The sequence below is a fragment of the Ascaphus truei genome, unplaced genomic scaffold, assembly GCF_040206685.1.
Source record: "Ascaphus truei isolate aAscTru1 unplaced genomic scaffold, aAscTru1.hap1 HAP1_SCAFFOLD_2763, whole genome shotgun sequence".
Lineage (NCBI taxonomy): Eukaryota > Metazoa > Chordata > Amphibia > Anura > Ascaphidae > Ascaphus > Ascaphus truei.
Window position 1 is genome coordinate 10221 of NW_027455710.1, and position 21765 is coordinate 31985.

The following is a 21765-nucleotide window of genomic DNA, read 5'->3' on the forward strand; positions in this document are numbered from 1 at the left end:
GTGTGTGTGTGTTTGTGTGTGTGTGTGTGTGTGTGTGTGTGTGTGTGTGTGTGTGTATGTGTGTGTGTGTGTGTGTCTGTATGTGTGTCTGTGTGTGCGTCTGTCTGTCTGTCAGTATGTGTGTCCCCGTATGTGTGTGTTTGTGTCTCTTTCTGTCTCAGTGTGTTTGCCTGTGAATGTATGTTTCTGTGTCTGTTTCTGCATTTCAGTGTGTGTGTCTGTGTACTGTTTGTGTGTGTCTGTGTATGTTAGTGTATGTGTGTGTGTGTATCTATCTGTATATCTTTTTTTAACAAACATAAAATAAACATACATTGGGAACTGTCCCCTCACCATATGCTCTATCCCCTCTTATTATATATACCCAGACAGTAATATATATTACCTTTAGTTATTGGGATCAGCAGGTTCTCTGATGTAGCATGAAAGGAGAGAGGTTTGTTGTGTCTGTAGGAACACAGGAGTATTTAAGGGAGAGATGGAGGGACAGAGAGGAGGGACAGTGACATAGAGGAGGGACAGTGACAGAGAGGAGGAACAGTGACAGAGAGGAGGAACAGTGACAGGGATCAGAGACAGAGAGGAGGGACAGTGACAGAGAGGTATAGAGACAGAGTGAAGGGACAGAGACAGAGGGGAGGCACAGAGACAGAGAGAAGGGACAGAGACAGGGAGGAGGGACATGTGCTGCATTATATTTCTCCATGTTCACACCCAGGAGTACCACTACTATCTATTTACTATATATTTACTATCAATTAACATATATACTGTATGTATGTGTGTGTATGTGTGTGTGTATGTGTGTGTGTGTGTGTGTGTGTGTGTGTGTGTGTGTGTGTGTGTGTGTGTGTGTGTGTGTGTGTGTGTGTGTGTGTGTGTGTGTGTGTGTGTGTGTGTGTGTGTGTGTGTGTGTGTGTGTGTGTGTGTGTGTGTGTGTGTCTGTCGGTCAATCTGTGTGTGTGTGTGTATATTGTATGTGTGTGTGTCTGTGTGTGTGTCTATTTCTGTCTATGTCTGTTTCTGTCAGTGTGTGTGTGTGTCTGTTGTAGTATCTGCTCGTTCATACAGGTAGGAGCAAACACAGGTGTGTGATTGTCATGGGAGACGAGCACTTTTAGCCCCTTTTACTTTCTGGGATCAATTCACTCGGCAAAACAAGGTAGTGGCATAACATGTAGTTTATTCGGTTACACCCGTGTACACAATGATAAACAAAATACAGATAGAATAAACACTTACTTGGGGTCTGGGGGTGAAAACTAGCCTGAAATAGGTGCAGTGCGCCTGCTTCGGATGGCTTTCCCAGACCGGGACCTCGTCCCGAGCTTCCTGGTACTCTTTTCTATTAGAATACCCAACCGCGACTGCTGCGTTCTATTCTGAGAACTTGGTCTTCTGCTGGGCAGGCTTTCCTTGCTCCAAACATGAAGCCGGGTGCTCTTCTATTCGCAAAAGCTCGGCCTTTCATCACCGACTCAAGACACTAGATGGTCTGCTTCACTGATCGGGCAGTCTCCTTACGTTGAAATTGCTGTTCTATGTTTAACATGGAATGGAGAATAGCGACCAATTAGAGGACAGATCCTGACTCAGCCAGCCAATCAGAATAGCGTCTCGCTGCTGATGTCAGAGAAGGTGGCGTGCCAAACCGTCTCGAAAAGCCGGGTGGGTGGGAAATATGAATCGGCCAATGGGAAACGCGCCTACCAGCAGCATCTTCCCCAAGCAAACCCATTGCCAGCCACTGGGCAGGCACCACCAGGTCTGGCATTCCAAAAGGTGCCCCAACTGGATGCCCTTTGTTCTCCGGACCTGGCCCTTCGCCCTTCCCCGCTCACCAAACAGTTTTTTTCACTCCTGGACATCCTTTCTCCTTTGAACTCCGATGTCTATACAGACATTCCGCAAGCTATGTAGATGCCCGGGCTGACTGTACACACACTATAGTCTCGGGGATTGACTCACTAACTGCCAATCTCTCTTTATACATAGATACTTTTTTTACAGCAATTTTTAATGTGGTTAAACAAAAGGCCTATTTGAAGGACACTGTTGACATACTCAATCTTTTGAGTGGTGTGAAATGGGAAAACCATTTTATATTAGCAACTTGTGACGTTGCTTCACTTTACACGATCATTGAACACTCACAGGGATGTGAAGCAGTCAGGCAAGTTTTACAAGAAGATGAAAGTTTACCAGAAACACAGATTAATTTTATTATTGAAAGCATTAAATTTATATTAGAGCACAATTATTTTTGGTATGCACAAACTTTTTATCTGCAGAAATGTGAGACGGCGATGGGGTCGAGATTCGCGCCAAGCTATGCCAATCTATTCGTTTCAGGTTGGGAGAAAGATAACATCTGGTTTGAGGGAGAGCTTGGTGCGAATCTTGTCCTTTATCGCCGCTACATAGATGATATATTTTTTATTTGGAGGGGAGGTGAAGACACATTAGTTAAATTTATAGAAAACATGAATGTTAATACACATAATCTAAAATTCACGAGTGAATGGAGTCATGAACAAATTAACTTTTTTAGATTTGAATATCTATATTGAAGATGAATTAATAAAGACAAAGACGTATTTCAAGGAGATAGACAAAAACAACTTCATTAGAAGCGACAGCTGCCATTTACCAAGATGGATGGATAATGTACCATCAAGCCAGTTTACAAGAATTAGAAGAAATTGTTCGGATATAGAACAATTCAATACACAATCTGAAAAAATCAAAGATAGATTTCTGGAAAAAAATTATAAAGAGGAGACAATTGAATCAGCTAGGAGGAAGGCAGAGGGACTTCAGAGAGGTGATCTATTGGTGCCCAAACAAAAGGATGCAATTAGAAATAACAAATTTGATTTTGCTTTTCTGACGGGATACAGCAGAGATGCTGGGAAGGTTAGAAGCATAATCTCAAAACACTGGGACATCCTTAAAAACGATCCAGTCCTCGGCCCCAACATTCCAGAAAGACCGAATGTGATCTTTAAAAAAGCAAGTAACCTTAAAAACAAATTAGCCCCCAGTGCGCTTAGGGATAATAAATCAAAAGACAATGGGTGGCTTAACAGGAAAGTTTTTTTTGGCTGTACCAACTGTAAGGCATGTCGGTTCAGGTCGCTAGATCAAACCAAGTTTACCTCTAATGTCACGGGTGAGGTTTTTGATATTGAAACCTTTATGACTTGCAGGACAGACCATGTAGTTTACATGCTGGAATGTTCCTGTAAGTTACAATATATAGGAAAAACAATCAGACCAATAAGAACAAGAATTATTGAGCACCTAAGTGGCATTAAGAGGAAACTAACTAACCACAGTATACCAAACCGTTTTACAGAATTTCATGGTGGTGAACCGACATGTCTTAAATTCAAAGCCATTGAACATGTGCTACCCCATTGGAGGGGAGGGGATAGGGGGTTAGAGTTACTGAAACGGGAAACTTTTTGGATTCACCGCCTTAAGACACTAGCCCCAAGAGGTTTGAATGCTGAGATAGATCTCACACCATTTTTGAAATGAATTCTAAAAATGTATTTGTAAGTAATTGCATCTTCAGTCTGCTTCTGTTCCCTCGTTCTTTCCCCTGCTTCTCTTTTCAGAATAACATCCAGAAATGGCAACTTGTCTCTTATGTTTAAAACATCGTTATGTCTAAAACATCGTTATGTCTATTGCTAATTATATCAACCATTTGTCCATGTATTATAAATACATTCTCTCATTCACTGTAAATGAAATGTCATTATAGCACTATATTGTTAAAGAAAAGTGTAGACTGGAAACTCTAGCTATAATTAAAACTACGCCTTACCATCTCTAGAAGATACACAGATAACTGCCCTATGTGAGTGTTCATATACCATTTAACACATAAAATGCCTTTCACACCCAATATGCAACGTGTTAATTATAAATAATACTCCAATCTCTAATAGTGTCCTTAGAATCTATACATATATATTCGATAGACTTACCACTATATCTATACGCCACAAATTAACGTAATTAGTTTTGATGAACCTCATAAGTCTCTTTCCAGATTGTTTCCTCCATCCTGTTATAGTAAATCTGTAAGGGAAATAATACTAGTATTCCCTAGTATGTGCTGTAAGAATTATGTCCTTCATTAACTATGAGACACACATCGAAATTGTCCATTTATTGCTTAAATTAATGAATATCAATGTCTTGTGACTAATAAAATTTGACCATCTGCTATTAAAACAATTATGTAAAATATAAACACATAGTGATTTTCATATCACAAGTGAGTTTCCTTTAAGAAGCTTAGTTCTATCTCTCAAACCCCTTTCCTCCACAGATAAATAGACCAAGAAAACACTATTGAGATTAAACTCACAAACTAAGATTGGTTGAATAAACAGACAAACACTTGAGTTCAAAAATAATTGTTTAATGACATTTCATATTACCCACTAAGGGTTGCTTTGTTATGCATTTGTATTATAAATTGAAAATTCATAGGAATAGAATATATGTATGTTAGATATATGTCCCCCCACGTATTGATTCTATAGATCATTGTAGCATTTTATGACTTTTTATCCATGTTAAAGACATGATGTCTATATCCACTTCTACTCCCAGTGCAATATATGCTGATTAAATTGTTTAATTGAAAGATAAGCTAATTTAGCAAGATCAATGGGTATATAAGAGCCATCAGTACACAATTACACATACTCCTGACGAAGCCGACAACAGTTCCTGGTAGCTGGGCGAAACGCGTTGAGTGGACCAATTTTGGGCTTGGAGGCGACCCGTAGCAAACCTACCCTGCAGCCGTGACGTCACACATCCAGACGGGCGCACAGAGGGAAGCTCCGATTCGGGACATAGAGCCGTGGAAGCCAGCCAAATACCTAAGGGAGGCGGTGAGCAGTTCGGGACACCTCCAATTCACCTTGTGTGATAAATGCTTATTTTAAATTGATACATTGTAAGTGCGCATTTTTTACCCCCTTTTTTTAATACATAAAGTTTTCCAATTTGATCGCACTACAGTATGTAGCTTTCTCTCTCATTTTATATGCTATCATTGCTGACGGAGAATTCGAAAGGGGGTCCTGTTTACAGTCATCTATATGGGTGGCAACCCAATTTGCCAGCTGCCTTTATAAACTCTAATATCCTGTGAGTAGAACAACTATCTGAGCCAAGACGCAGTCTATCAATTTAATTGATTTAAAACGCCTGCACTTATATCTGTGTATTTTGTTCTCGTATTCCCCTACATGCTCCCCCTGGATGTTTGAGAAATATACAGACATTCCGCCAGCTATGTAGATGCCCGGGCTGACTATATACACATTGACACATACAGTATAACACATTAAAACACTGTTTTAATAAACTCATAACTTTTGGGGAACCTTATACCTGTTTGGGAAATGGGAATGGAATACTACTGCTCGAAATCTAGGATTCTGGGGGACACTGTGTAGCCCCGGTGTAATTCCCCTCACATGCACACAAATCCTGCCTGCACTTCTGGGAGAATTAAGGGACTACCGGTAACTTTGTCCCCGAGCTCCGGCAACCAAGATAAATACATTTTGACCCACATATGACAACGAAAACGCCCACTCCCGAAGTTTAATGTTTCTGGGGAAAAGGGAACTGGTAAACAGGTCAGGTTTTCCCTATAATTTACATGTGACTTCCATAACCCACCGCGTCTTAATCTACAGACACGTACCCGCCAATCATACACTATTTGCGAGTAAAATATCAGTACTACCTGTATCTCCGGCCAGCAACACTTTATATAGATTTTAACTCTAGTTGCCCCCCCGATATCCACCTTTAACCTTCTGCTTCCAAAGTCCCAGTCCTGCAGCTATTTCCTATAGGGTACCCTGACCATACATGTCATCCCTACCTTATAATCCTGCAGGGGACAGTATAATGGGAACAGCGTTAAAGGGAAACATATCAGGTTGCATTGCTAGACCCAAGTGCTAACACTCTCAGCTCTTGACACACGTATTTTAGGGGCAGCCAGCTTGGCTTCACCTTTATTATGAAGGCCGTCTACCCCCTACCGTCACAGTTATATTGAGTAATTTATTGCGTATCACATACTGAATGATCACACAGGACAGTCACCAAGAGACTCTGCAAGGGGAGGTCCCAAACAGGCTTTAATTTGTCATCTCATTTTCATAGTCTAACATTGTTTACTACGCAGATTATAATGACGTGAAACATATATTTGGTTATCACGCGGGCTTCTCCCTATACTAAGTCTATAATTTTAAGGTCACTAAAATGAGTAAAAACTGCTATTAAAACAGCTAAGTACAACAACAAGGTACGTCAGGGTACATCTTATCACAATAATTCTGTACAACAACAGAATACATCTTATCACTATACTTCTGGGCATTGCGACATAGGCACGGCCTTGAAAATATACTGTCAGCGAAACTCATCCTTACAAACAAACACATTCTTTCACAGAGAAATTGATACTGAAACAATACAGGACAGACAAAATGGATTCAGTCTACTGCTAATAATTGTTTTCCAGAGACACCCCCCCCCAGTCAATTTCAACACTGTGTATGCACGTGTGTGTCAGATTCTGTCTGTCAGTGTATGTGTGTATCAGTGTATCTGCGTATGTGTGTGTGTAAGGATTCTGATCAATGTGTGTCAGGTTTTGCTGCCAGTTTGTGTTTTCCAGGCTGCCTGCCCTTCTGCTCAATTTGGCAATTTTGGTTACTGGTCGCCTGCTATATAAGGCTCCACTTCCTGGTGGCAGTCGCCAAGCAAAGTTCTGTGTTTTTGAAGCTCCTCTCTGTCTTTGCTGTGGCCTTTTCCTGTTATCTGTTGGGATTCCCTGTTGCTGACCCCGGACCGTGACCCCGATCTCGCTGCTATCTGCTTGCCCTGACCTTTTGCCTGTACCCTGGGCTCCACACCATTGCCGCCAGCCCTGACCCCTGCTTCCATACCGACTACGGATATTCTTACAGGACTCTGTCCCTGGGCTGTGGTCGGTTTATTTGCATCCCTACCTCAGCCCTGCGGGAAAACATGGACACGGCTGAGGTAGCGCCAACCGTATCTCTCCAAGGAGAACTACTTGGAGATCATGAGACACGCCTCACCCAGCAAAACCAAGAGCTGTCACTCATTTCTAGCCGGCTTCAGGACATTAACACCCGGCTGGATACATTCCAGGTGGGTTCGACCCCTGCACCGCCATTGCTGGTAGCGTTTCCAGCACCACCTCTCTCATGTTCTATGCCCAGGGAACCACGGATCCCGATGCCTCTACGTTATGGAGGGGACCCTATGACGTGTAGAGGAGTTTTGAATCAACATTCGATCCAGTTTGAACTCCAGCACCCCATGTTCTGCACCCATCGATCCGGGGTAGCATACGTCATTTCTCTACTGTCAGAGTAGGCTTTGGCCTAGGCCTCTCCTCTCTGGGAAAAGCAATCCCCACTGATTGACAACGCCGCTGAATTTCTCCAAGCATTCATAAGAGTTTTTGACGCTCCCGGTCCTTGGTTTTGCTACGCTCCTTCGAATACGGCAAGGAACCTGCACTGTGGGCCAGTGAGCAGAGATCGCAGGGGGGGGGGGGGTGCCAGCGAGCAGATATTGCTGGGCTATGAGGATCAGAGTGAGTTTTGCAGAGAAAATCTTTTCAGATTGTAGCTACAGATGAGACAACGAGTATTCTAAGGCTTGGGACATAGTATGTTAAGCTCACTGAGCCGCGCTCCTGCTCTGCCTCGCCTGCTGAAAATGGGACTTTTTCCTGTCTTTGCAGGTGAGGCAGTGAGCGCGCTCTGGGGGCGGGGCAGAGCCGGGGCGGAGCTGAGGCGTGCCAGGAGGCGGAGCGGGAGGCGGGACTAGTCCCTTGCTCCCATTGGATGACGTGACTGCTCCTCCGCTTCCCCGAGAGGCAAATTTCAAACCTGCCTGTCTCTGCAAAGTTTCTCAGCCTCCGCACGCATCAGCACGCATGCGGAGGGAGAAACTATAGCCGCGCTGATGACAGATGTAGGGGCTTTGTGCATCTGCTCAGCGTGGCTCAGCCCGCCTCAGCAAGCTTAAAACTCACTTTGTCCCAGGCCTAAGGCTTGCCTTAAACTAGCCCGGTTACATGCTGGGTACATGCTGGGTGTATCCTGGCTAGTTTAAGGCAAGTTTAAGGCATTTCTGCATTGACCAATGACCCATCGGATTAACACAGCAGGTTCCCTGGCAGTCCCATTCAGTTTGACTGCCAGGGACCCCCGCTGTTAATCTGATGGGCCATTAGTCAATGCAGAAATGCCTTAAACTTGCCTTAAACACAATCCAGCACGTACCTGGGTCTTTTTGGCGATTGCCACTGGTTTGTGTTAGAATAACCGTCGGCACTACGGTATGTAGCGGGATTCCAGAGTTACTGGATACTCCAAAAAGTTAGCCAGGAATCAGCTCAGATTCTCGGATACCTTGAAGCACAATGCTCCGATCAAAGTTCTACCATGAAAACGTTATTTCAGCTTACCGCCAGGAGTCCCCGCTTCAGCACAGACCAGAAAGGTAAAAGGGGGCATAGGGAGTTGTGTATCCCGGGTATAGTCAGGGGTCAATAAATATAACAACCAGGGAAGCGCTATATTAGTTGGCATCAGGCTCAGCAGCCAATTTTATGTATAAACCACATATAAAACAATAGCATAAAATAGCATGAATGAATACACAAAAATATATAAAAATATATAAAATGAGTAACACAAGTCTCTGCCAGTTGGAGATTGTCCAGGTGATGTAAGTGCAAGTTAATGCCCCTGTCTGATGTGACAGACTCGGGCAAGAGTGACCTTTGAGAGGTATAAATCCAGAGTGGTAGCTGGGATGGAAAGCGCTACCAACTGTGCAGGTAATGAAGTGTGTAGAAATGGGAAGGTGCCGTAGGCATCAAATATGGAAAAAGCTCACCCAGACTTCAAACTCTTTGCGCTGGTGGCTCCTTTTGTTTCCTCCTTCACAGCCTCGCTGCAGAAACTCCGCTGCACAGCTCTCCTGGGCTTGCACACCAGGGATGGAACTACTCACAGGGCGCCGGGTTTCCGGGTATGACGTCACGGCCGGACGTGACGCACCAACCCTTCCCGGCTGTGCCTGGAGCTGCCGCAGCACACAGGGGCTGAGAGCCGAATTTCACACACCTCACACAGCTTCAAAGTTCCACAGCCTCCGCAGTACACTCTCCAAGGGACTCCACGTTAGACCACCAGTACTGGGGCAATGAGACAGGGATGCACAAGAGCTGCAACCCCTCTAGACTCCTCCTCCTACGCGTTTCAGCATGTGACGTGCTTTCATCAGGGGTCCCTGGTTCTGGGGGAGTCCCCCACAGTATATGCCCCAAACCCCCGGACCCGGTATAGGGGTTCGGGGTATCTCCAACCATGTATAAGGTTTGCAAGAGTAAAATTATTTCTAAGTCCAGCTTCGGTACAATTGAAGCAACTCCGAAAATGAACCTAAGTGTTATTTGTAGCAACTTTTTGTAAACTTCTTATACAGAAGGAAGGGCTAGGAGCTCTGTGTAAGGAATCGGGGAACACGCACCCTGCGGCGTGCTCCCTCCTTACCTGCCGCATCTCAGTTCCCGCTCTCCTTATAGAGCTATCACGCACCGTGGTTCCCTACTCGTACCACGGAGACCGGCCCATGCCTAGTTTCCCTGTTGATTCTCTGTGTGGTGGGCGCTGCCCTCTTACCTAGTTTCCCTGATGTCTCCCTGTATGGCGTGTGCGCCGCCCTCTAGCTGCGAGTCAAGATTCCCTGTTGATTCTCTGTGTGGCGGGCGCTGCCCTCTAGCTGCGAGCCTACCTTCCTGTGCATCGCTGCCCCTTAGTCTCTTGGATCGCTCGGAGTTCGATCCTTAAGAGGGGGGTACTGTAACGATGCGCGGAACACGCCCCCTGCGGCGTGTCCCTTCCTTACCTGTTTACTTCTGATCGCCGCCCTTTAGCTGCGAGTCAAGATCCTGTGTCTTTAAGGATTCTGAAGCAAGCAACGCCATCTTGCTTTCTGGCAAACCCTGCCCTCTTCCTCCTGACAGGAAGTAAGCCTCTCTTTGACTTTCTCTCAGCTATTAGTCTTTTGCTACCAGCCCTGGTGCCTGCTGGTACTCATCGCATACTGTTCCTACCAGGACCTCCTGGGGACCTTTACTTATCTCCTGTGGATTCCGGAAGACTGGGACAGTCACTCTTATACTACTGAGGTTAGTTTATCATCGGGTAGTGTAGGTACCTGCTTAGTAGGGTTCACCTTGACGTGGTAGCAGGCTTATAATTCCTTGGCCAATGGATTAGACTAAGAACCCTTATGTTATGTTTAGTTTCGCTGCACCTTGCTGTTTCTGGTACTATGCCTTTAAGAAGTCTGGACATTCTCCAAGAAGCAGTCCTTCTCTGGATGTTACCTTGTGCTCTGGACTCCATGCCCATGTTCCATGTTCCTGGTTTCTGTTTCCAGACTCCCGTGCTGAAGCGTTGGCTTCCCGCAACCCCAGCGTTTGTGCCTGAGAACGCGCGCACTCCAGCTCTGCTGTCAGAGCATGCGCGCACATGCAGCTGGATCACTCGTGTCTCTGAGTAGGCACCGCACCTCCAGACGTGTCGCGCATTCTCATGCGCGCGGCGCGGTCACGTGACTACGTGCGCCGATCCCCAGCTGCGCGGCAACTTACTCCCTTCGTATCCCCTGCGGCCTCCCCACCTCGCTAACGGGTCCTTCCCCTTTCTCCCTGCACTTGTGAGGAGAGCACAAGCGTGACACTCTGAAAAGGAACTGTGCGTCATTTCAGGAGATCTGAGGGACTTAGAAGAATTTTCTAAGATTTTAATTAACATGGTGTCTATAACTGGGGGTCCCTAGTATAAGGAGAGGTGCCCAGATACATGCCCAGATGCCCTGAGCCTGGTATAGGGGTTCAGGGGGTGCTCCAGCTATGGGATAAAGCTGAAAGTGATTTCTTGTGTGTAAAAAGTTTTAAAAGTTATTTTCTAAAGTGTGCCAAGAATGGGGCTAGTGAGTGTAAGCAGTATATCCCCTCACACCATCCCTGACACCAGAACAGGGACTTACACATTTTATCACACAAGATACAGCAGGACACAGTATATTTTATTAAAGGGTTTTATTTAATAGGTATATATACTGGTAACTTGTGAATGAACTGTGAGATTTCCAAGTCATGGATTCCGAGGGACCCGGTGGCGACCAAGCTTGGTGCCTATGGGTCTGTGCGGAGTCTGGACTTGAAAGCCTGAGGGATGCCAAGGTGTTAGAACAGGAGGGGTACTTCAGTTTTGCTTCAGTACTGCATCCTGCGCTCACACAGGGCTATCCGGCCACCATTTGGGGAGCCTGGACAGCGGGTGGACACCTGAATGAGACATCCTTCTAATGGGTAAGACCACCAATGAATGAGACTGGATTCCAAGCAGTAAGCCATCATACCATTTAATATATCATTGTGCACAGCGTATCACCCACACACAGCTATTTTAACAGCACATTTAGATGGGGGGATCTCTCATCATTAATCATCCTACATGTATTTATCCCGGATCAACCCAAATGGGACTCTCACAATTCTTGGCTTCCCAGGAGCGGACATTGTTATCCTGATGTTGACATTGGAGGGGATGCTTATAAAGTCTAGAGGTTTCGGATTGTCAAGGTTTTCTGGGTCATCGATGCTGATGGTGACCGTTCCATCCTCTGTTGCTGTGTAGCGGCGTTGCCCATGCTGGATTAACATCCGATCTTTAAACCCGTCGGGTGAGTGATGGTCACCGAGACATCTTTTCCAGAATTGTTGGAGATGTGGGTGTAGTGTTTGTTCCCCATTGTGAATTTCTGAAAAATGATAAATAATCAATAGGAGGAGATATTAAGAGCGCTTATAAAGCCAGTAGAAGGAGGAGATAGATGATATATAATATATATATATATATATATATATATATATATATACTGTATATATATATATATTGTGACATAGTACAAAGATGTTAGGCAGCTTTCTGCCCCGTTTTAGAGCAGAAAGTGCAGGAATAGTTAATGATCCGTTCCACAGCTTCCCATTAACTCAGTCAGCTGGATGGAAAATCCAGACCACAGATTACAATGGCTCTAGTTCTCCCTCACCTGCTCTTCTAATCACATGCACAGGTACTTAGAGCAGAGAGGTTTTGCATTTCACTCTCTCTCCTTAGAGCCTGGGGGCTGGGGGTGTCGCTACTCTCCTGCATCCAGTATCGAGGTTGACGGCCTCTCCACGTATGACAGTACCAGAGGATTTGCCTGGACACCACGAACAGATAAGACAAAACAAATGATTACTGCTGTTGCTAAAAGACTGTGCTGTATCTTGTGTCCCTAAATGAGAGAGCATTGTTTTAAGCTGGGGAACCAGTTTAGTTGGCCAGCAGCTGTTAGAGAGACTGATTCTGATGTGTAGTTAGATCCCTGAAAGGGATAGGATTTGCTTATATGATTTTGGTTTTATTTCTTGAAATAACAGTGTGGGAAATATTGTAACACTGAAATGTGTGAACTGCTGAATGAAAGTATCTGAGTACCTCTAACCTACACATGTTAAAGCTGCAGTACCTTAATTGGAAGGAAAATAAAGCAGCTATATGGCCCTTAAGATTACAAGGCTGTAGTATAAGGAAAAAAAATATTGGTTGCTTACAATATGAAAAAAAAAAAAAAAAAAAAATGCCCTTTTCGGTTGGTAAATTTATAATGAGGTTCATATTCTAGAGTAGAAAAACCCAGGGAGGTAATAGAAATTGTCTGGTTTTGTGAATATATTTAGCAGATCCTGGGTTGTAAGAATGTGTGCTAGACATTTATTTTTCAAAATAGTTCCCTAATAGAGAAAAAAAAAAAAAAAAAAATATATGTTTGCCAAGTATAGTCTCTTATGACGAAACCTATTGTCCATAATTGCCGTGGAAAAAGTTCATATTCGTGTCATGTGAATGTTTAATATTGTACTGAGGAGTTAGCTCAAGTATTTCAGGTAGGACGCTCACCCCAGTGAGGTCCATGGCCGCTCACCCCAGTAGGTGTGAGCTGGGGAGGGGGATATGTGACATAGTCCAAAGATGTTAGGCAGCTTTCTGCCCCGTTTTAGAGCAGAAAGTGCAGGAATAGTTAATGATCCGTTCCACAGCTTCCCATTAACTCAGGCAGCTGGATGGAAAATCCAGACCACAGATTACAATGGCTCTAGTTCTCCCTCACCTGCTCTTCTAATCACATGCACAGGTACTTAGAGCAGAGAGGTTTTGCATTTCACTCTCTCTCCTTAGAGCCTGGGGGCTGGGGGTGTCGCTACTCTCCTGCATCCAGTATCGAGGTTGACGGCCTCTCCACGTATGACAGTACCAGAGGATTTGCCTGGACACCACGAACAGATAAGACAAAACAAATGATTACTGCTGTTGCTAAAAGACTGTGCTGTATCTTGTGTCCCTAAATGAGAGAGCATTGTTTTAAGCTGGGGAACCAGTTTAGTTGGCCAGCAGCTGTTAGAGAGACTGATTCTGATGTGTAGTTAGATCCCTGAAAGGGATAGGATTTGCTTACAGTATATGATTTTGGTTTTATTTCTTGAAATAACGGTGTGGGAAATATTGTAACACTGAAATGTGTGAACTGCTGAATGAAAGTATCTGAGTACCTCTAACCTACACATGTTAAAGCTGCAGTACCTTAATTGGAAGGAAAATAAAGCAGGCAGAAGCCTGAGTTAAGCAGCATAATACTTTGCATGATCCTGTTTGTTGTATAATTAACCCTAGAAGACTGTGTCGGGAAGAACCCAGACAGACGTCAGCACTACAAAAGAGGGGCGTTTGTCACAATATATATATATATATATATATATATATATATATATATATATATATATATATATATATATATATATATATATATATATATATATATATATGTATATATATATATATATATATATATATATATATGTATATGTCTATGTATATGTATATATATATATATATATATGTCATGGAACAGGATTCCATATTTCTCTGTCTCCTTTTGCAACTCATGGGATTAATTTCTCCCTAGTTCAGCTGCCTGCTATTTTCCCTGTCCCAGCAGCTTGCTGCATGTGAAAGAGCAACATTTTTGATACACATGTTGTTTACTCAGACATGGCCAGTGAGTTGCTATAGCAACCTCAGCCTTTCTCTCAGAATGGGCTAGTCTGCTCTCTCCCCCTCTGCCTTGTTGACAGATGGTCTGTCCCCAGACTATCTTGCTACCCAGAATACACTCACACTTCCTTTCACCTTCAACATTGGCTAAGTGAATACTCTACTGGCAAGGCCTCATCCTTTTCACCTTTCCCCACTATCAAGCGTCCTCACCATGGAGACATTCTCCCACCACACCATCATCCACAAGTGCCTTTGTAAATCCATGCTTTTCCCAATAAAGTGAAGAAAAGACAAAGAACTTGTTGTGCTTGTAAAAGGAATGAGTTGAACCTATCTGAGCTATTCATACTAAACGTGACCCTGGCCTCAGAATAATATATATATATATATATATATATATATATATATATATATATAGCTCAGCTAATACAGTACAGATCTCTCTCTCTCTCTCTCTCTCTCTCTCTCTATCTCTCTCTCTATCTCTCTCTCTCTCTCTCTCTCTCTCTCTCTCTCTCTCTCTCTCTCTCTCTCTCTCTCTCTCTCTCTCTCTCTCTCTCTCTCTCTCTCTATATATATATATATATATATATATATATATATATATATATATATATATATATATAAAAATATATATATCGTAATAGGAGGAATAATAGGGAGGGTTATATGGGGCAATAGGAGGAGTTATAGGGATTTGTTAAAGGGGGCAATAGGAGGAGTTATAGGAAGAGGTTATATGGGGTTATATCAGGAGTTATAGAGAGTGATAATATGGATCAAAATGAGGTATTGGGAGCAGTTAAAAGAGCAATAGGAGGAGTTATAGGGAGCTGTTACATTGGGCAATAAGGAGTTATAGGGAGCGGTTACATGGGGCAATAAGGAGTTATAGGGAGCAGTTATATGGGGGTAATAGAAGGAGTTATAGGAATCGGTTAAATGGGACAAAAGGAGGCGTTATATGTAGAGGTTAAATGGAGTAGTAGGAGTTGTAAGGAGCGGTTATATAAGCCAATAAGAGCAGGTATAGGGAGCAGTTAAAATGGGCAATAGGAGGAGTTATAGGGAGCAGTTAAAAGGGATGATAGAAGGAGTTATAGGGAGCGGTTACATGGGGTAATAGGAGGAGTTATAGGATGGGATATATGGGACAATCGGAGGAGTTATAGAAATAGATTATATGGGTTAATAGGAGGAGTTATAGGGAGCGGTTATATGGGGTAATAGGAGAATAAGGTTGAGGAGACTCTGAGAGTCCAAACTTAGTCACAGGGAAAGTGTGAGGGGGAATAAGGCAGCAGAAATAAAGACACCACCTTTTTCCTTTTCTGTTCCCTGTACCCCCAAGTCCTTCACCTAAAGTCCCACATCGCTGACGGGGATCCCCGAGACCCAGAGTGTATTCAAATATAGTTTTAATATGTTTAAACATTCGGAACCGATGCCCACACAGGCAGCCCGTGCAAACCCATAGGCGCCGGCATGTCTGCTGGACATCGGAGTTCAGAGCAGCCAGAGGAAGCCCAGAGGTGGGGACAGCATTTGGTCAGCGGGGAAAGGAGGAGTACCAGGTCCGGAGATCAATGGCCGTCCCCCGGGATGCCACTTGTTCTGCCAGACCTAGGGGCGCATGCCCCAGCGGGGGGCATTGGGATAGCTGGGGGGGTATGTGGCAGCTTGCGTATGCCCCTTAGCTTTTTCACATTTCTGACCCGGCTTTTCTACTCAGTTTGGCTCTCATTGGCTGCTTGGGAAAGTTCCCACGCGCTGATTGGTTGTCCGCTCTGCTTCTATTTTATGAATGAAGTAGAGAATACTATAAGAAGCCCTGAGCCAATCAGACACAGGCAGTCCTCAATTATCCGACGCAATGCGTTACTCAAAAAGGGCGTCAGATAGCGAAACGTCGTAATGAGAACCGCGTTTTCCCATAGGACACTGTTTAAGTGAAAGGCTCCCTGAAGGCATTTTTAACACTAAAATACACCAAATATTTTACGCAGGCAATAAGATATGCAGCACACACATAAATTATATAGTGTATATGCTGTATTATATATATATATATATATATATATATATATATATATATATATATATATATAACATAATATAATAATTTATTATAGTATAATAAAATATTATATTATGTAATATATATATATATATATATATATATATATATATATATATATATATATATATATATAATGGAAATATTCCTGTATGCTTATTTGCATGACTTAGACAGGTCTGCAACCCCGCCTTTCACCATTATCACACAGCACACAGCACTTCCACTGCAGCAAGGGATTCTGGGAAATGACATGCAAATGGGCACACACTGTCACCTTTTGCTTCAAAACCATTTTTAACATGGTTCCCTATAGGCTTAAGCTTGCTGCATGGTCACAGCTTTAAGCACAGCCAGGGTTAAGATGCATAACCAGAAAACCCACCCACAGACAGCCAGCTGTTTCAACCTTAATGGGTGTTATCAGTGTGGGGTTGGTTAACTGGCTATGCAATGAAGCAATGAGGATGGGCTTTACCACACTTAGTTAAGTTATGGTGGGTGAAAAAAGTGACAAAAAACCTCCACAGCAAAGCATATAGCAAATGGAAATATTACTGTGTGCTCATTTGCACGTCTTAGACAGGTCTGCAACCCTGTCTTTCACCATCATCACCCAGCACACAGCACTTCCACTGCAGCAAGGGATTCTGGGAAATGACATGCAGCCCTGCCTTTCACCATCATCACCCAGCACACAGCACTTCCACTGCAGCAAGGGATTCTGGGAAATTACATGTAAATTCCTATAACTCATATTTTTGCCCCCTTTAACTGCTCCCTATACCAACTCTTATTGCCTCATATAACCGATCACTATAACTCCTCCTTTTACCCCATATAACCGCTCCCTATAAGCCCTCCTTTTGTCCCATATAACCGCTAAATATAACTCCTCCTATTGCTCCTTTTAGGAGTTTGATCACCAATGAATGAGACTGCCTTCCAATAAATGAGACTCCTTCCTGAATGAGACATCCTTCCAATGAATAAGACCACCAATGAATGAGACTGGATTCCAATGTTTGAGACATCCTTCTAATGAGTAAGACCACCAGTGAATGAGACTGGATTCCAAGCAGTAAGCCATCATACCATTTAATATACCATTGTGCATAGCGTATCACCCACACACAGCTATTTTAACAGCACATACAGTATAGAAGGGGGATCTGTCTTCATTAATTATTGGGTGGTTCTGGGCCCCACAAAGACCCAAATTTGACTCGGACAATTCTTGGCTTCCCAGGAGCGGACATGCTTATTGTGGCGCCGACATTGGAGGGGATGATTATATCGCCCACAGAGTCCGGATTGTCAATGTCTTCTGGGTCATCGATGCTGATGGTGACCGTTCCAGCCTCTGTTGCCATGAAACGCACTTTCCCTTGCTGGACTAACATCCGTTCTTTATGCCCGTCGGGGTGAGTGACAGCCACCGTGACATCTTTTCCATAATTGTTGGAGACGGGGGTGTAGTGTTGGTTCCCCATGGTGAATTTCTGAAAAATTATCAATAATCAATAGGTGGAGATATTGAGAGCGCTAATATAGCAAGTAGAAGGTGAGTTTCACGGGGGTTTTTGCGGAGGAACCGTTGACAGAATGCACCTAGGAGGTTGGGGTCAGTAGTTGTCGGTTCCCCCATAAATGTATACGGGAATCATGCCTGATTCTCAGATACATGTAGGCTCATTGTCTCCCCTTGAATACGCAAGCGCAACTCAACACTAGGCTACCCTGCTTCAGCACAGCCCAGTCAGGAGAATGAGGAACAGGGATAAAACATGTATTCCTGTGGCTGAGGTAATCCCTAGGTTAAGGTGGGTACCCCAGCTAATGCCAAGGTGGCCCACAACCAGTATAGGGTTTGTGGCTGCCCCAACAGTATATAAGGTTGAGGGGTGGCTCTGAGAGTTCAAACTGAGTTCATGGAAAAGTGTGTGGGGAATAAGGCAGATAGAAATAAAACTACAATATTTTTCATTTTCTGTCCCCTGAACTATGAGATGTCCAAACAGGCTGACCGAACTAACCCATAGGCGCCGGCATGTCTGCTGGACATCGGAGTTCAGAGCAGCCAGAGGAAGCCCAGAGGTGGGGACAGCATTTGGTCAGTGGGGAAAGGAGGAGTACCAGGTCCGGAGATCAATGGCTGCCCCCTATGATGCCACTTGTTCTGCCAGACCTGGTAGAGCCTGCCCATGAGGTGGCATTGAGATAACCAGGGAGAGAGGTGGCAGGCTTGTGCATGTCTCTTGGCTATTTTGGATTTCCCGTTGACCCGGCTTTTCTAGCCAGGTTAGCTATGACTGCTGTTCAGTTTTGTAAATGAAACTGAAAATACAATAAGAATCGATGAGCCAATCAGATTCGCTCTCTCCGGTAGTAAGAGCGCGGGCGGGCTTTTCAAAGATGCTTCTGTGCGAATACCAGAGCAACCGACTTTGATTTTGAGCCTGAAAAGCCTGCCCGACAGAGACTAAGTCCAGCTTTTTGGGACCAAATTCTCAGAAATGAACATAGCGGTCGTAGCTGGGATTTTATGCCGATTTGAGTTCCAGGAGAGTTGGGCTTACTCGCTGCCAGGAGGGACCAAGTTCTCAGAACAGAATGTAGCGGGGGCGTGTGGAATTTTATGTCGATTTCGGTTCCAGGAGAGTCTGGCTAAGTCCCGGTCAGGGTAAAACTCTCCCATAGAGTTCCCTGCACCTAGGAAAGTCTCATTTTCGATCACAGGCCCAAAGTAAGTGTGACAAAGAGGAGGTACAGAGACAGACAAGGAACAGATGTAGAAAAGGAGGGACAGTGACAGAGAAGTTGGACGGGGAGAAGGAGCTGTGAAAGAGAGGAGGGACAGGGATACAGAGGACAGAGAGAGACAGAGAGAGAAGAGGGAAAGAGAGCAGAAACAGAGAAGAGGGACAATAACAGAGAGGAAAGATAGAGAGGGACAGTGAAAGAGAGGAGTTACAGTTACAGGGAGGAGGGACAGAGACAGAGAGGAGGGACAGAGACAGAGAGGAGGAAAAGAGACAAAGAGGAGGGACAGTGACAGGGAGGAGGGACAGTGACAGAGAGGAGGGACAGTGACAGAGAGAAGGGACAGAGAGGAGGGACAGAAACACAGAGGAGGGACTGAGACAGAAAGGAGGGACAGAGACACAGAGGAGGGACTGAGACAGAAAGGAGGGACAGAGACAGAGGAGGGACAGAGACAGAGAGGAGGGACAGAGACAGAGAGGAGGGACAGAGACAGAGAGGAGGGACAGAGACAGAGAGGAGGGACAGAGACAGAGAGGAGGGACAGAAACAGAGAGGAGGGACAGAGACAGAGAAGAGGAACAGTGACATATAAGAGGGACAGTGACAGAGAGGAGGGACAGAGAGGAGGGACAGAGACATAGAGGAGGGACAGTGACAGAGAAGTGGGACAGAGACAGACGAGGGACAGAGAAAGAGAGGGACAGTGACAGAGAGGAGAGACAGTGACAGAGAGGAGGGACAGAGACAGAGAGGAGGAACAGAGACAGAGAGGAGGGACAGTGACAGAGAGGAGGGACAGAGAGGAGGGACAGAGACAGAGAGGAGGGACAGTGACAGAGAGGGACAGTGACAGAGAGGAGGGACAGTAACAGAGAGGAGGGACAGAGACAGTGACAGAGAGGAGAGACAGTGACACAGAGGAGGGACAGAGAGGACGGACAGAGACAGAGAGGAGGAACAGTGACAGAGAGGTGGGACAGTGACAGAGAGGAGGGACAGTGACAGAGAGGAGGGAAAGGGACAGTGACAGAGAGGAGAGAGAGTGACAGAGAGGAGGGACAGAGACAGGGAGGAGGGACAGTGACAGAGAGGTGGGACAGTGACAGAGAGGAGGGACAGAGACAGAGAGGGACAGTGACAGAGAGGAGGGACAGAGAAAGAGATGAGGGACAGAGACAGAGAGGAGGGACAGTGACAGAGAGGAGGGACAGTGACAGAGAGGAGGGACAGAGACAGAGAGGAGGGACAGTGACAGAGAGGAGGGACAGTGACAGAGAGGAGGGACAGAGTGGAGGGACAGTGACAGAGAGGAGGGACAGGGACAGTGACAGAGAGGAGAGACAGTGACAGAGAGGAGGGACAGTGACAGAGAGGAGGGACAGTGACAGAGAGGAGGGACAGTGACAGAGAGGAGGGACAGAGACAGAGAGGAGGGACAGAGACAGAGAGGAGGGACAGAAACAGAGAGGAGGGACAGAGACAGAGAGGAGGGACAGAGACAGAGAGGAGGGACAGTGACAGCGAGGAGGGACAGAGACAGAGAGGAGGGACAGAGACAGAGAGGGACAGAGACAGAGAGGAGGGACAGAGACAGAGAGGAGGGACAGAGACAGAGAGGAGGTTCAGAGACAGAGAGGAGGTACAGAGACAGAAAGGAGGGACAGAGACCGAGAGGGGGGACAGAGACAGAGAGGAGGGACAGTGACAGAGAGGGACAGAGACAGAGAGGAGGGACAGAGACAAAGAGGGACAGAGACAGAGAGGAGGGACAGAGAGGAGGGACAGTGACGAGAGGAGGGACATTGACAGAGAGGAGGGACAGGGACAGAGAGGACGGTCAGTGACAAGGAGGAGAGACAGAGACAGAGAGGAGGGACAGAGACAGAGAGGAGGGACAGTGACAGAGAGGAGGGACAGAGACAGAGAGGAGGGGCAGAGACAGGGAGGAGGGGCAGAGACAGAGAGGAGGGACAGAGACAGAGAGGAGGGACAGTGACAGAGAGGAGGGACAGTGAGAGAGAGGAGGGGTTGAGACAGAGACCAGGGACAGAGACAGGGAGGAGGGACCGTGACAGGGAGGAGGGAAAGAGACAGGGAGGAGGGACAGAGACAGAGAGGGACAGAGACAGAGAGGAGGGACAGAGACAGAGAGGAGGGACAGTGACAGAGAGGAGGGATAGAGACAGAGAGGAGGGACAGAGAGAGAGATGAGGTTCAGTGACAGAGAGGAGGGACAGAGACAGAGAGGGACAGTGACAGAGAGGAGGGACAGAGAAAGAGATGAGGGACAAAGACAGAGAGGAGGGACAGTGACAGAGAGGAGGGACAGAGACAGAGAGGAGGGACAGTGAAAGAGAGGAGGGACAGTGACAGAGAGGAGGGACAGTGACAGAGAGGAGGGACAGAGATGAGGGACAGAGACAGAGAGGAGGGACAGAAACAGAGAGGAGGGACAGTGACAGAGAGGAGGGACAGAGTGGAGGGACAGTGACAGAGAGGAGGGACAGGGACAGTGACAGAGAGGAGAGACAGTGACAGAGAGGAGGGACAGTGACAGAGAGGAGGGACAGTGACAGAGAGGAGGGACAGAGACGAGGGACAGAGACAGAGAGGAGGGACAGAAACAGAGAGGAGGGACAGTGA

At 45.5% G+C, this 21765-nt stretch overlaps 1 long non-coding RNA gene across 2 annotated transcripts; it reads right to left on the minus strand.

Moving 5' to 3' along the window:
- Window positions 1-11520: 11520 nt before the first annotated feature.
- On the minus strand, window positions 11521-13656 carry LOC142481511 (uncharacterized). 2 transcript variants are annotated; one of them, XR_012795807.1, is made up of 3 exons: window positions 13336-13656; window positions 12229-12384; window positions 11521-11937 (listed from the first exon to the last, which is right to left on the minus strand). It is a non-coding gene; the product is annotated as an uncharacterized LOC142481511 (long non-coding RNA). The 2 variants fall into 2 exon arrangements; XR_012795808.1 differs by lacking the exon at window positions 13336-13656 and having other exon boundaries at window positions 12229-12706.
- Between the last annotated feature and the right edge of the window lie 8109 nt (window positions 13657-21765).